This window comes from Hyla sarda, chromosome 1, assembly GCF_029499605.1.
Source record: "Hyla sarda isolate aHylSar1 chromosome 1, aHylSar1.hap1, whole genome shotgun sequence".
Lineage (NCBI taxonomy): Eukaryota > Metazoa > Chordata > Amphibia > Anura > Hylidae > Hyla > Hyla sarda.
In genome coordinates, this window is record NC_079189.1 from 110,239,849 (window position 1) to 110,255,114 (window position 15,266).

A 15,266-nucleotide genomic window follows, 5' to 3' on the forward strand; every position below is an offset into this window, starting at 1 on the left:
ACCTATAGTAAAGTTTATGCTGATATTTGCAATGAGGTTAAGGTGGTAGTTTGTGCATAGAAAATAAGGCTGTTACCGATACCACAGCTAATTAGTCCATGCATTTTTTTTTTTAGCAAAATTGCTTTAAAAATTATAAATTGTCAAAAGCCTTTTGCCTGGAAATAACCAGTTTCCAAGTTTGCACTTTGCACATAATACAAATTCACCTTACTGAAAAAAGGAATTTATCAAAGCACAGATGAAAAAATATGGAATATTATAACTAGTGTAACACCTGCGCTCCGGACAGACACGCCGGCCGTGAGAGTTCTCTGCTTATGACCCCGCTGCCGTCAGGGCTGGGATTTGCATCGCGGGACGCACTTGCATGTGAATCCCAGCCCGTCACTCACCTCCCTCATCTTCTGCCTCTCCGTGTCCTCGCAGGCCCAGCACATGTGCCCCCCACCTCCTAGGGCGCGCGCGCCGGAGCTCTTTCACTTAGAGGGCCAGTGCTCTATTAATCTACACCTGTCCACTGTCCTTAAATATCAGCTCTTCCTTTGTTCCCTGCCGGATCTTTGGTTGCCTAGTGCCATAATGAAAGTCCTGTATCCCTGTTACCGTGTACCTGTTCTTTGCTACCTTGTTGCACCTGTGTTACCTGCCCTGACCTTCTGCTATCTTGCCACGTCCTGCTAGTCTCTTTCTGTGCCACGCCACCTCCCAGCTACCTGTGTGGAAGAGTCGTGCCAGGGGTAGCAACCTGGGTGCCGCATGCCGCAGCACGACCATCCGCTTTGCAGCGGGCTTTGGTGAAAACCAGCGGAACCTTAGACTCCGCTCCCTGGCATGGCTCATGTCATCAGCCACACAGACCCAGAGGATCCACCACCTGCCGTGACCCTTTACAACTAGTAACAGATCCTCAATAGACTAATAGTCAGGAAAGCCTGGTTTACAACAGGTCAGCATTAATGGGGTTATCCAGGAATAATAAAACAGAGCTACTTTCTTTAAAAAAAAACACTCCCCATCTGTCTCCAGGTTGGGTGTGGTTCTGCAGTTCTGTTTCACTGAAATGAATGGAGCCAAGTTGTAAAACCACACCCAACCGGAGACAGACCTGGTGCTGTTTTTAAAAGAAACTAGCTGTGTTTTTCTAAAGCAGCTCCTAAACGTAGTATAGGTATTGGCTGTTCAGAATGTACTAAGACAATGCCAAAGAAGGCATTCTCCTATAAGGTTATAAAAAAGTATAAATAACGTATGTGCATGTTAAGAAAACAGAAAAAACAAAAATATATGTGAAAGGTTTTACTTCACATAATATACTTTTTTTTCCAAAGAGGTTCAGAGCACATCACATATGAATCTTCTACTAAAGACTCTCACAAACATATCTGCAAAGGTTCGATCATGTGATCATGGGTGCTGTACTCACACAGTCATAATAACAGACAAAGGCACGCAACTTTTTGGGGCAAACTTCCACCCTTCTATAGGCAAGGTGTGTAGTCTGTTTGGACGATAGACTCTTAAAGGGGTTATCCACCATAAGGTGATTTTAGTACGTACTTGGCAGACAGTAATGGACACGATTACGTCCCTGCAGCTCTCACTCACAGTACAAGAACGTAGCAGCGTGAGAAAGGTGAGCGCTGCTCGGGCGCTGTATGGATGGACGGGCAAATTATAAGTGAGGGGGGCAAATTATAAGTGAGGGGCACATATCAGGGTGGTATTATATCTGAGGCACACAGGACAGGGGGGATATGTGGGGGCACATGACAGCCCACCCTGTCATGTGCCCATATAATGCCCCCCTGACTTATAATTCCCCCTGTCCTGTACCCTCACATATAATGCACCCTGAGGGGGGCAGGACATGGGGCATTATATGTGAGGGGCACTGGGCAATATATGTGAGGGGCACAGGACAGGGGGTATTATAAGTCAGGGGGGCATTATATGGGCATGTGACAGGGGTGGGCTGTCATGTGCCCCCACATAATCCCCCCGTCATGTGCCCCTCATACATAATACCCCCTGTCCTGTGACCCTCACATACAATGCCCCCATCATGTGCCCCCACATATAATGCCCCCTGACATGTGCCCCTCATATATAATGCCCCATGTCCTGTGCCCCTCACATATAATGCCCCCTGTTCTGCACCCTCAGGGGGCATTATATGTGAGGTGCACAGGACATGGGGCATTATATATGAGGGGCACAGGACAAGGGGTATTATAAGTCAGGGGGGCTTTATACAGGCAGGGGGAGAGAAGTAAGTGGCAGCGGCGGTCTCTGGCACCGCAAAAGCCGCTACAGTTCATTGATTTAAAGCGCTGGGGAGAGAGAAATAGCCGATAATTTATACCGGAATATCGGTATAAATTATCGGCTATTGGCCTTAACCTCCACAGATTATCGGCCCTAAAAAATCGATATCGGTCGATCCCTAGTTATGAACTACACTAACTTTACAACCCCTGTAGCATAGTCAAATAAAAAAAAAATCCTGCTGACACCGGTGTTCGACAACCCGTTATTCCCCTCAACTTCGTCTACCTCTTCGTTCCTGGGCCTGTTGAAACACACCTCACCTTCTTTCCTCACTCTCCTGACTCCTAACGATTTACGACCTCTAGATGATCTACTAGGTGATACACCCCCCACCTTTATGCATTCCTTTCAATACACCCAACTGCGACACTTTTATTTGAAGCATCATCATAAACTACATCTCCATCGCCCTCTGTCCCCATTCGAGAAGCTATGCACACCTGGCTCTCGACCGACCCGTCCGATTAGTAGTAGTTACTCACTTATCCTTGATGAACTCAGTAATGGCCCTTTACCATATAGGAGGGGTTGGGAGAGAGAACTGATGACTCAATACTTGGATGAGGAATGGAACAGAGCCCTACGCTACTGCCATAAAGTCCCTACCTCTTGTAAGGCCCAGGAAACTAACTTTAAAATCCTAACCAGATGATATTGGGTCCCGGCTCTACTATCCAAGTTCTTCCCGGGGACCCCAGATGTATGTTGGAGATGTGGAGAGACGGGGGGCACCATGACTCACATATGGTTGAAATGCCCAAAACTCTGCACCTTCTGGACCCAAGTGCTAGATGTGATCCATAGGTTAACATCCATAAGATTGGATATGGACCCGGGACCCTTACTGCTATCCATTCTCCCCCCCCTCCTCCCTAAATGGCCCGCTCAACTAGCTAGATTCATGTTACTAGCGGCTAGGACGGTCATTCCTAGACTGTGGAAATCCACTTCCCCACCCTCTTTCTCATCGTGGCTGCAAGAACTCTCGCATCTCCATAGGATGGAGGAGTTAATAGCTGATTCCAGACGATCAATGGACAGGTACCATCTGATCTGGGGACCATGGGTCTCTTTCATGTCCTCCCCTGAATATAGATCTATAAATCTGGAACTCCCTGGGCCCCCGAATTAACTGCAAATTTGGGGGATGCTCACGCCCTTCTTTCCCTCACTAATACCTACCTGAAATCGACACGCCATGTCAGAGAGTCAACAATAAATAAAGTGTTATTATTATTATAATAACGTCAGCAGAGAGAACTGTGCACGTGATGTCATAAGAGAGCATTCCAAAAAGAAAAGAATTTCCTCTGTAGTATTCAGCAGCTAATAAGTACAGGAAGGATTAAGATTTTTTTTAATAGAAGTAATTTACAAATATGTTTAACTTTCTGCCAATAGTTGATTTAAAAGAAAAAAGGTTTTCACCGGAGTACCCCTTTAAATCAATGGAAGATAAATTATGGGCAGATTTACTGTTGATTTTGGTGCAGGATACGCATCGAAATCTATGCTAACATCCAACATGTTAACTAGGCCTATCAGTCACAATAACTGGCCCGTGGTAGGTCATCTACAAAACGAAGAAATAGGCTACAGCCTAGGAAAGAGTCATTAGGTCAATGGTTCTCAACTAAATCAGCAATTAAAACAACTACACAATTAGGGTAGGGTCACATGAGCCATATTTTGCATATTATCTGCAGCTAAATTTGCTACCCATTGACTTCAATGGGTAGAAAAATATGCAGCAAAATATGGCACGTGTAAGCCTACCCTATAGAGAAACTGACAGCCAGTTCACGTACACTAAACCCAATGCACAAGGTTATAGAGAGAGTGAACTGGATTAAAATTAAAACCCAGATACGCGATCCAGTACCAGAGATAGACCCGTTTTTAACCACCATTTCTAATATGTTAATCGCCGCCTTTTCGCAATGGAGACATGACCCAACACACTCAGCCTTTCTCAGTGCCTTCTTTGTGCAAAGCCGGTGATTAAAGTGTACTTGTCATTAGCAAAAAGGTTTTATATAATGTAGATAATGCCATTATATGTATATTTGTAATTAACATTAGTAAAAAAAAATTTTTTTATTTTTGTCCCTGCAGCTATTGCTTGTGTGTCTTTTTAAACAGACCAAATACATGAAGCGTTTGTGGAAAAACAGGGCTCTGTACACTGAGGACAAGCAGGGCTCTGTACACTGAGGACAAGCAGGGATCTGTACACTGAGGACAAGGAGGGCTCTGTACACTGAGGACAAGCAGGGATCTGTACACTGAGGACAAGCAGGGATCTGTACACTGAGGACAAGCAGGGATCTGTACACTGAGGACAAGCAGGGATCTGTACACTGAGGACAAGCAGGGATCTGTACACTGAGGACAAGCAGGCCTGTGTACACTGAGGACAAGCAGGCCTGTGTACACTGAGGACAAGCAGGCCTGTGTACACTGAGGACAAGCAGGCCTGTGTACACTGAGGACAAGCAGGGCTCTGTACACTGAGGACAAGCAGGGCTCTGTACACTGAGGACAAGCAGGGCTCTGTACACTGAGGACAAGCAGGGCTCTGTACACTGAGGACAAGCAGAGCTCTGTACACTGAGGACAAGCAGGGCTCTGTACACTGAGGACAAGAAGGCTCTGTACACTGAGGAAAAGCAGGGCTCTTTACACTGAGGACAAGCAGGCCTGTGTACACACAGGACAAGCAGGGGCTTTGTACACTGAGGCACACTCCCCGCTCACTCAGCAGGACGATTGACAAGCCAGTAGACTGCAAACACTTGTCCTACCCACACTTCCTGTATTTGGTCTCCTCATAGGGAGACACAGGAAATAGCTGCATGGACAGCATTTTTTTTCACACAAAAATATACCACTTTTTTACATATAACTGTATTATCTACATCTACATCACAATAAATTTTTTTGCTAACGACGGGTACACTTTAACATATTTGCAATAACGGGTCAATCTCCGGAACCGGACCATGTGTTAGGTTTAGTGTGTGTGTGTGTGTGTGTGTGTGAATCGGCTGTCAGTTTCCCTTAAATAATGATTACATGCTAAACAAAAACCTCTGGTCGAGCAGCAATGTGGATCTATCATCAGCCCAGTTTACTTTATGATAAATATTTCCATGAGAGCTTAGTGTGCCCCAATGTTCACCTTTACCTGCATATTGGGCACAACATCCATATTACATCTTACACGCATCAATTATAAAGCTATTGGACATTTTTTAAAGAACCAGGAAAATGTGATCAATGCACCATTCTTTGAATCTCATATGCATGAACCTTTACAAGTTTTTAACTAGTTGTAATACGGAACTTTAAAAATTCCATTTACACACATGCCATAGATTTACTATACAGAGCTATTCTTCATTATCATTGGGGACCCCATATAAATAAACAATCTTGCAAATAATTAGCAAAACCTATACAAATGAGTAAGGCGGCTCTAGACTTTGGGAGGCCTTAGGCGAAACTCAATCATGAGGCCCCCCATCCCTGGGCCTGTACATTTAAGAGAATGGGGATTCATAAAGTGTATTCATCACCACTCACCAGTGAAGCACGTAGAATTTTCTTATGTGTTGGGGTTTAAAAACATAAAATAATACCTCCACACCAGGATGACATATTACTACTGCAGTGACTAATACCATAATACTGTTATTAAAAGAAACCCACTATATAGAGACAAATAGCCCCACTATACAAGTGACAAATAATTGCACCACACCATGACCACTTACCACTGACATTACCACCATATGGTGACAGTATAATATTACCATACTGAATAAAACCACTAAACACAGACCAGTATCACCAACAACATCACTATTCAAGGTATCTGTACCACACCATGACCACTACCATATAGTGACTTGATGATATTACCATACTGATACTGAATAGAAACCTCTTTACTCAGTCAGTGCTAACCCCGGCTCTACACAGAATCTACAGACCATATAAGTGATTACATACAGTTACAGTTGACTCGCAGGTGACGTCTTCTCTGATTGGAGTCCTTCACTTTTCTTTTTTTCTCCATCCGGCCCAGACCGTCATAATGATTTCTTCCAACCACAACTCGTCCGCACAGAACCTGCCGGGCAAACATTTTAGGCTCCGCACTTTTCTAGCCCCTATAGTGCTCCATAAAGTAATAATAACCCTCTTATTGTCCTATATAGTATAGTGGGTAGATAACTGGGTTGGGGGATGAGTAGGTAGTTAGGTAGCTCCAGTAGGTAGACAGGTTCCTTCATTTTGTTTCCACAATTACACAGGTGCCCCGAGTAGTTAAGCCCCCCTGTAGGCAGTAGCAGACCCCTATAAATCGGGTTTACTCCCAGTAGGTAGGTCCGCTTGCAGATAGTAGCTCCCCATATATAGCAGTAGCAGCCTTAAGGTAGTAGTAGCAGCAGCCCCTTTAGGTAGTAGTAGCCCCCATTACGTAGTAAAAGTGGCATCAGCCCCCTTTAGGTAGTAAAAGTAGCAGTCCCAGCCCCTGTTAGGTAGTAAAAGTAGCAGCAGCAGCGGAAGCCCCCTTCAGGCAGTAAAAGCAGCAGCAGACCCCTTAAAGTAGTAAAAGTAGCAGCAGTGGCCCCATTTAGGTAGTAAAAGTAGCAGAAGTGGCCCCTTTAGGTAGTAAAGTAGCAGCCTCTGTGAGGAAGTAAAAAGTAACAGCCCCTTTTAGGTGGTATAAGTATGGCAACCCCTTCTTGACAAAAGCTCAATATTCCAACACGTCCCCCATCTCCATATTCCAACACATGTTCCCCATCTCCATTCCTCCATATATCCAACACAGATCTCCATACTCCATATTTCAACACATTTCCTCTATCTCCATACTCCCTATTCCAACAGATATCTCATTTTCTCTATCTCCATACTCCAAAAACAAAAAATGCTTTGGGGCATGATGACATCACTCATGCACCGGAGCACAGAGGATGGACGCTGTACCTCTTGTGGTTGCCTACGAAATGTGGGCAGCCACAAGAGTGATTGACAGAGTGAGGAGCCAATGGCTCTTCGCTCTGTCAAAACAGCCAAGCGCCGCATTTAACTATAGGCACGTTTGTAAGACGCTCCTATAGTTAAATGTGTCCTTGACTGGCGGCTCTGCAGAGTGGCGATGCGTACATACATTGTACTCATTGCCACTTACTCAAGGGGGGCAAGTTATGCGGCTGCGAGGTCTCCTTGAGCGCGAGGCATTAGACGTCCGCCTAGCTCGCCTAATGGGAGAGCCACCTCTGAAAGGAGTCATCCATTTGAGGGCAATTCTATTTTATCAATGCAATAGATTTTATAAAAACTTTTTTCTCCATCAACATTAAATTTGCCATGGAGAAATATTTTCCTACTACAAACATAAGGATATTTTTGCTAAATGGTGGAAAATTACAACATACTGAAGAAGAAACAATTTATACAGAAAGATAGGTCATCGAAGCCAACAAATACTGGTATCATAGCTGTTTTTTTAACCTAATGTCTAGCCCAATAATAATAATAGTAATTTCCTTACTATGTTACCTATCTGGAATTCCAGAGCCATAACCGGAAAACCAGTCTCATATTTCTCATGCAGCTAAAATCCTCAGATTTCTCCTTCTCTCCTCCACTGAGGATATCAATCTGCACTCAGACTTTTTAACCAGTCCTAATACATGTGCAGACTTTTTAACCAGTCCTAATACATGTGCAGACTTTTTAACCAGTCCTAATACATGTGCAGACTTTTTAACCAGTCCTAATACATGTGCTTGCTATAAATGTAATGTATTAGTGTTATCAATGTTCTGATTTTAAAATGTCTTCTGTGGGATTCGTGGGAAACTTTGCTGAATAGGCCCTAGAAGATTTTACAAATGATAGTGATGCGTGGATCTGCTGCTGGGGTTATGTATTGTGGTAGGACAATGGCAGAGGGAGGCTTTGCGTTGGCGAGCATCTCAAAGTCACATTAGCAATGTTTGAGTGGTGTTGGGGTCAGCTGCCATAGGAACAAGGTTGAAGAAAAAAGTTTGGTCACAAAATCTGCAAAATGCAAAAGGTTCCCATCATAAGGGAAGGGTTACTTCTACCATGAGAAATATCTTGTATATTAAAATGATTCCTTAATGTAGAAAAGTCTACTGTAGATACAAATGATCAAAGGCATTGGCTTGCAAACATTAAAGGGAAACTTCAACCTTTGTCTCAAATACTTATCGTTTAGCATTTTTTTTTTTACCTATTAAAAATATATATTCAAAACAGTATTGTTGGTACCTGTCACATATATGCACTTTTTTTTATACTGAATACATTTTTGTTGGGGAAGCTTTGTAGAAGTAGCTTTTGTCCTGTTCAGCTTCTTCTCTAGTGCACTACCAATTTATACCTACATTGCCAGAGCTTTGTGGTACTGTGTCTTTAAAAATCTCCAGATGTCAGGAGTCACATATCCCATAATTCCTCAGCAATCAGTGCAGTTAGACCCAGTGTCTGATTTGTTAATGAAGGCACGGACAGTCAACGGGGCAGGTAACACTGCTCAGTTCTCAATGTGGTGCAAAGCTGAGCCCCAAGCCTGTTGGGAACTGAGGTGGTATCTACACCGTTGACAGTCTATGCTTTTATTAGTATATTGGGTGCCAGAACTAACAGCTCTCATTGCTAGGGAGGGGATAAGGGGCAAAAAATAAATAAATTGATATATATCAGTCTACTGATACTGTTTTCATTATGCTTCGTAATAGGTTAAAACTACCTATCACTTTTTTTCCACATCAGCTCTAATTCAGAATTCATGTCTGACATTCTGGTTGCTAGAGATAGATTGCCTAACAACAAGTAAAAATAAGCTGAAATAGAAAACAGGCTAGGCCAACTGGTGAAGAAAACGTAACACTAGAAAATAAATGATACATACCGCAAATACTTTGACAGTAATCCCATTCATACATCTATCTCACAGGAAAATTAAGGTACTATACAAAAGGTGCATAAAAAAGGTAGCTGCAAAATAAAAAACAGAAAGATTTTCGCAGTATATCCGCACATAAAATTTTATCTACGGCAAAAAAATTCTGTTGTGTCAACCCAGCCTTACTGTGTTAACCTTTCTTCTTCAATTCTCCCTGGCAAGGCTTTGGGAGGCTGGCCTGGCATCAAGAAGGGCAGCAAAGAAGACACTACTCTCCAAAAAAACATCAAGGACAGAATTACATTCTGCAAGAAGTACAGGGAATGGACCATGTTGGACTGGGGTAAAGTTATTTTCTCTGAGGAACCCCTCTTCACACTGTTTGGGACATCTGAAAGAATAGGTTAGCGCTACCATAAATCATGTGTCATGCCAACAGTAAAGCATTCTGAGACCATTTATGTGTGGTGTTGTTTTTCAACCAAGGAGTAGGTACACTCACGATTTTGCTTAAAAGGCTACTCTGCCCCTAGACATCTTATCTCCTGCGATCTTGGCTGTGGCACCCCAGACATCCAATGCACTGAGCGAACTTCAGTCTGTGCCGGATGACTGGCGATGCGGAGATTCGTGACATCACAGTCTGCTCTTGACTCTCATAGACTTGCATTGAAGGGGAATGGCCATGATGTCACAAGTGGGGCGCAACAGTGATGTCACGAGCCTTCGCTGCTAAACCTGACGCACTAAACAAACGCCGGGTGCAGCAGGGAGATTGCGGGGGTCCCCAGCGGTGGCACCACAGGGTTCAGACGTCTTATCCCATATCCTTTGTAAAGGGGATAAGATGTCTAGGGACGGAGTCCGTCTACAAGAACACTACTATGAAAAAAGAATAATATCCAAACATCCTCCAAAAGCAACTTCTCCCTAAGATCCAGGAGCAATTGAACATCATAAAGGAGAACCATGTCACGAGGCAAAAGTGATAACTAAGTCAGACAATGAACAAAACATTGTTATTTTGGGTCCATGGCCATGAGGACTTATGGTCAATGCTGCAAAAGCAGGTGGACAAACACAAACACAGAAATGATGATAGACAACAAGTACTCGGATTTGGCCCATAAGTAGATCCAGCATGCCAGGGCACATGGAATAATTCTTAAAAAATAAGGGTCAACAATGTAAATACTGAGTCTTTGGATTGACTTGATGTTTTTCAATAAAAAAAAGTTTAAAAACGTATGAAATGCTTATGATTGTACTTTAATATACTATAGAAACCTCTGATTAAAATATATAAAATCAATGAAGTAGCAAACTTTGTAACAAACAAAATGTGTGCCAGTTTAAAAACTTTTGGCTACAACTGTGGACTATAATAACTAAGGTCATGGCAAAATACACATATATATGAAGGTGAAAATGATTATCCTTTATACTACTCTGAGTCACATAATATGATGAATTCCCCAATAAGAGGTTCTCCAGCAGTCAAACATATCTTCTTTCACTAGAGCCTTAATATTATCTGATGTATCCAAGATATTTGCTAAAGATAACAAACCGGTATCAGTGTTTACTTTAAAGCCATGAATAAATCTGATGTATACTTTTATTATTCAAGTTGGACATTTGTAACTTCTGGCGACACGCCTCAGAAATGTTTGCTCTCCTTGTCTATAATTTCTTTCATAGACTTATAAATGCCGGCTGCGCATCAGTGCCAGATCATAGGGAGTTATGGTTAACATTTGTATTTTGCATCAGTTGCTCAGAACAGAGCAAACACACCAGCCCATTGGTTATTACTTGAAGTGAAAATGATATCTCTTGCTTCTGACATATAAAAAATGCAAGTTTTTCTTCTGGGATTAGTGGTAACAAACATTTAAACAGTGTAAGTGGCAGTGGCGCTCACTCTGCAAACGCCCGGATGAAATATTCTTGGCCTACACTTTTACTGCATTGCTGAAAGAATCCTGACAAGAGAAGCAGTCACAAATCTGCTCGGAGTAAATGGCACTTGCTTAGCAATTCATCAATCCAGTACCAGCCACATTATCCGGGCACTTTATATTATCTATATCCATCTATCTATACACACTGAGCTGTGTTTAGACTTTCAGTTGCCACAACCCAAAAATAAATAAATAAAAAAGTCTTCACATTGCCAGTAGTGCTAGCAAGCATTTTTCCTCTTCATGGTTTTCATTGGATAAGTGGGCCACTGGCACAAGCTAGAATTTTTGAGCTGTTTCTATAGAAATATGTTGACATCATCTAATTTCCCAGCTATGATTTTCCATATCTGGAAGACATTTACGATGTTTTAATACTGGTACAAGTTTAAGTGCCTACTGGCACATAAGCATGCATCTTTAAAGTGTCCCTGTCATCAACCAAAACTTTTTATACAATGTAGATAATAGCATCATATATATATATTTGTAATATACATTGGTTAAAAAATATGTATTTGTCCCTGCAGCTATTGTCTGAGTGTCTCTATGAGGGGTCCAAATACAGGAAGTGAGGGTGGACAAGCGGGTCTCTGTGCACCGAGGACAAGCGGGTCTCTGTGCACCGAGGACAAGCGGGTCTCTGTGCACCGAGGACAAGCGGGTCTCTGTGCACCGAGGACAAGCGGGTCTCTGTGCACCGAGGACAAGCGGGTCTCTGTGCACCGAGGACAAGCGGGTCTCTGTGCACCGAGGACAAGCGGGTCTCTGTGCACCGAGGACAAGCGGGTCTCTGTGCACCGAGGACAAGCGGGTCTCTGTGCACCGAGGACAAGCGGGGCTCTGTACACCGAGGACAAGCGGGGCTCTGTACACCGAGGACAAGCGGGGCTCTGTACACCGAGGACAAGCGGGGCTCTGTACACCGAGGACAAGCGGGGCTCTGTACACCGAGGACAAGCGGGGCTCTGTACACCGAGGACAAGCGGGGCTCTGTACACCGAGGACAAGCGGGGCTCTGTACACCGAGGACAAGCGGGGCTCTGTACACCGAGGACAAGCGGGGCTCTGTACACCGAGAACAAGCGGGGCTCTGTACACCGAGGACAAGCGGGGCTCTGTACACCGAGGACAAGCGGGGCTCTGTACACCGAGGACAAGCGGGGCTCTGTACACCGAGGACAAGCGGGGCTCTGTACACTGAGGACAAGCATGGCTCTGTACACTGAAGACAAGCATGGCTCTGTACACTGAAGACAAGCAGGGATCTGAACACTGAGAACAAGCAGGGATCTGAACACTGAGGACAAGCAGGGCTCTGGGCTCACACATGAGGATGATTGACAAGCCAGGAGCCTGCACAGAGCCCTGCTTGTCCTGTCCTCACTTCCTGTATTTGGACTCCTCACAGGCAATAGCTGCCGAGACAGCACTTTTTCACCCATAAATATACACATTTTTTAACCAATGCAAATATACCGTATTTATTGGCGTATAACACGCACTTTTTAGGCTAAAATTTTTAGCCTAAAGTCTGTGTGCGTGTTATACGCCGATACACCCCCCAGGAAAGGCAGGGGGAGAGAGGCCGCCGCTGCCCGCTTCTCTCCCCCTGCCTTTCCTAGGGTCTAGAGCGCTGCTGTCGGCCCTTCTCACCCCCTGGCTATCGGCGCCGCTGCCCGTTCTGTCCCCCTGACTATCGGTGCCGGCGCCGATAGCCAGGGGGAGAGAAGCGGCGCCGACAGCCAGGGGGAGAGAAGGGGCAACCCATTGCCGGCGCCGCTGCCCCGTTGCCTCCCCCCATCCCCGGTGGCATAATTACCTGAGTCGGGTCCGCGCTGCTGCAGGCCTCCGGCGTGCGTCCCCGGCGTCGTTGCTATGCGCTGAACGGCGTGGCGCATGACGTCAGTGCGCCGCGCCGTGCATAGCAACGACGCAGGGGACGCACGCCGGAGGCCTGCAGCAGCGCGGACCCGACTCAGGTAATTATGCCACCGGGGATGGGGGGAGGCAACGGGGCAGCGGCGCCGGCTCTCCCCCTGGCTATCGGCGCCGGCACCGATAGTCAGGGGGACAGAACGGGCAGCGGCGCCGATAGCCAGGGGGAGAGAAGGGCCGAAAGCAGCGCTCTAGACCCCAGGAAAGGCAGGGGGAGAGAAGCGGGCAGCGACGGCCTCTCTCCCCCTGCCTTTCCTGGGGGTATATCGGGGTATACACGCGCACACACACACACTCATTTTACCATGGATATTTGGGTAAAAAACTTTTTTTACCCAAATATCCTTGGTAAAATGAGGGTGCGTGTTATAGGCCGGTGCGTGGTATACCCCGATAAATACGGTACATATAATGGTATTATCTACATTAGAAATAAGTAGACCGGTATTTTCTATATGACCATGAAAAAACTTTTTATATATAGTAGAAGAGTGCTGTTCCCCTAAAGGCTATTTTCACAAGATTGAAAATGTGCAGAATGTCTGTCTGGAAAACGTGGGCAGAGATTACGCACATTTAAATAATCTGACAGGCACTAGGACTGAAAAATATGCCATCTCATAGGCGGCAATGCAGTTCCGAACAGAATCCGCAAAAGAATAGAAGAGTCTATTCTTTCAGGTGCCAGAATCAGGATTTCCACGGTAAAAACATCTCCACAGAAATTCTGCCATGTGCACAATGCAGCAGAATCCCATGACAGTGGGCACAGCCTATCACCGGCCGAGGCAGAACATCACTGCGGCCGGTGATAGGCTGACAGCCGCATAGGGATACAGCTTACATTACAGAGTTCCAGCCCGCGCAGGCGGCCCGCAACAAACAGGAAGACGAGGAGGGCAGTGCTTGCGGGTGACATATGTGAGTAGTACCCCGATGGGGACAGCGCAGCAATGGACTGATGATTAATTTAGCGGCGAGCAGAACAGGGCAGCGCTCGCTGGTCACATAGGATTAGTTCTCAGATGTGGGGACAGCGCAGCTCTAGGCTGATAATTCGTTCATTCCCGAGGGGGAAAGGCCAAACCGGTATTGAGGAAAAATTAATGTCGTTCAGGACAAAAACGAACCGGTATACCGCCCAGGCCTAGTACCAACCCTTCAGGTTTCTTAGCTGGACCAGGATATTAATTCATATTTTTTGGTATTGATATCATTGATGTCAGTCTATCCTGCTATTTAGGTCCGCTGATAAACCCTATTATTGTGAGCAACTATACAAGGGGACAACCCTTACAGTCTGTTATATGATCAACTGAAATGACCATAGTTTACCATTTTGGCTGACTAGTAATTTATGTGTATGGCTGACTTAAGGATGGAAATGCATATGTAGTTTCTGATCTAGTATTTTGAGCCAAAGTCGGGAGTAAATTTGAAGGGGACAGAAAATATAAAGAGAGGTGTCATGACCGTAGGGGTGGACTACTTGTCCATTCGCCCTAAACGGCAGATCGACAACATGGAGCCGGTCCCTAGCCTCTGCACTAAAGTGCAATGGGCGTAAAGGTACACAAATGCAGTACATAGTCGGGGACAGGTAAAAAACATAGCGGGAAAACTAAACAACCAGATAAACCAGGCAGGATATAAATATACAAACAGGGCAGGATATAGCATTTCCCCTTGAAGGGCCTTATTAAGCGCTTGTAGAGCGAGACGGTTCAGTAGCCCACAAACATCTCCTTCCTATGTCGTCTCCCTGCACCTTGTCTTTGCATGGACTTCAATAAAGAGCACAGATGAAGCAACAAATGTGGTGAGTGCACTTGAATTTCTTGCTGGAAATGTCAGATTTATTCTCATGCTAACACAAGTATAGCACCTCCACTATCTGTGCATGAATATAACCACTTCAACATTGTGTCCACTCAAGAGGAATTACACAGGTGTGTGAAGTAGCAGTGCCAGGTTGTCCATCTCTCCCTCACATTTGATTAAAGGGGTTGTGCGCTGCCCTAACTTTTGGAGCCCTGCTCACAGTGTCCGGAAGTTCATTACGCCGAACGCTGTGTGCGGGC

The 15,266-nt window shown here is 45.0% G+C and overlaps 1 protein-coding gene across 5 annotated transcripts in view; it reads right to left on the bottom strand.

Moving 5' to 3' along the window:
* Positions 1–15,266, bottom strand: part of STOX2 (storkhead box 2) — a 259,571-nt gene that overhangs the window by 99,265 nt on the left and 145,040 nt on the right. The window contains exon 1 of one of the 5 annotated variants that reach the window (XM_056560171.1): positions 9,786–9,894. The exons of the other annotated variants lie outside the window; for them this stretch is intronic. The gene's annotated coding sequence lies outside the window, so the exon portion shown is untranslated. Of the gene's footprint in view, positions 1–9,785; positions 9,895–15,266 lie in introns of those variants that run through there. 5 annotated transcript variants of the gene reach the window in all.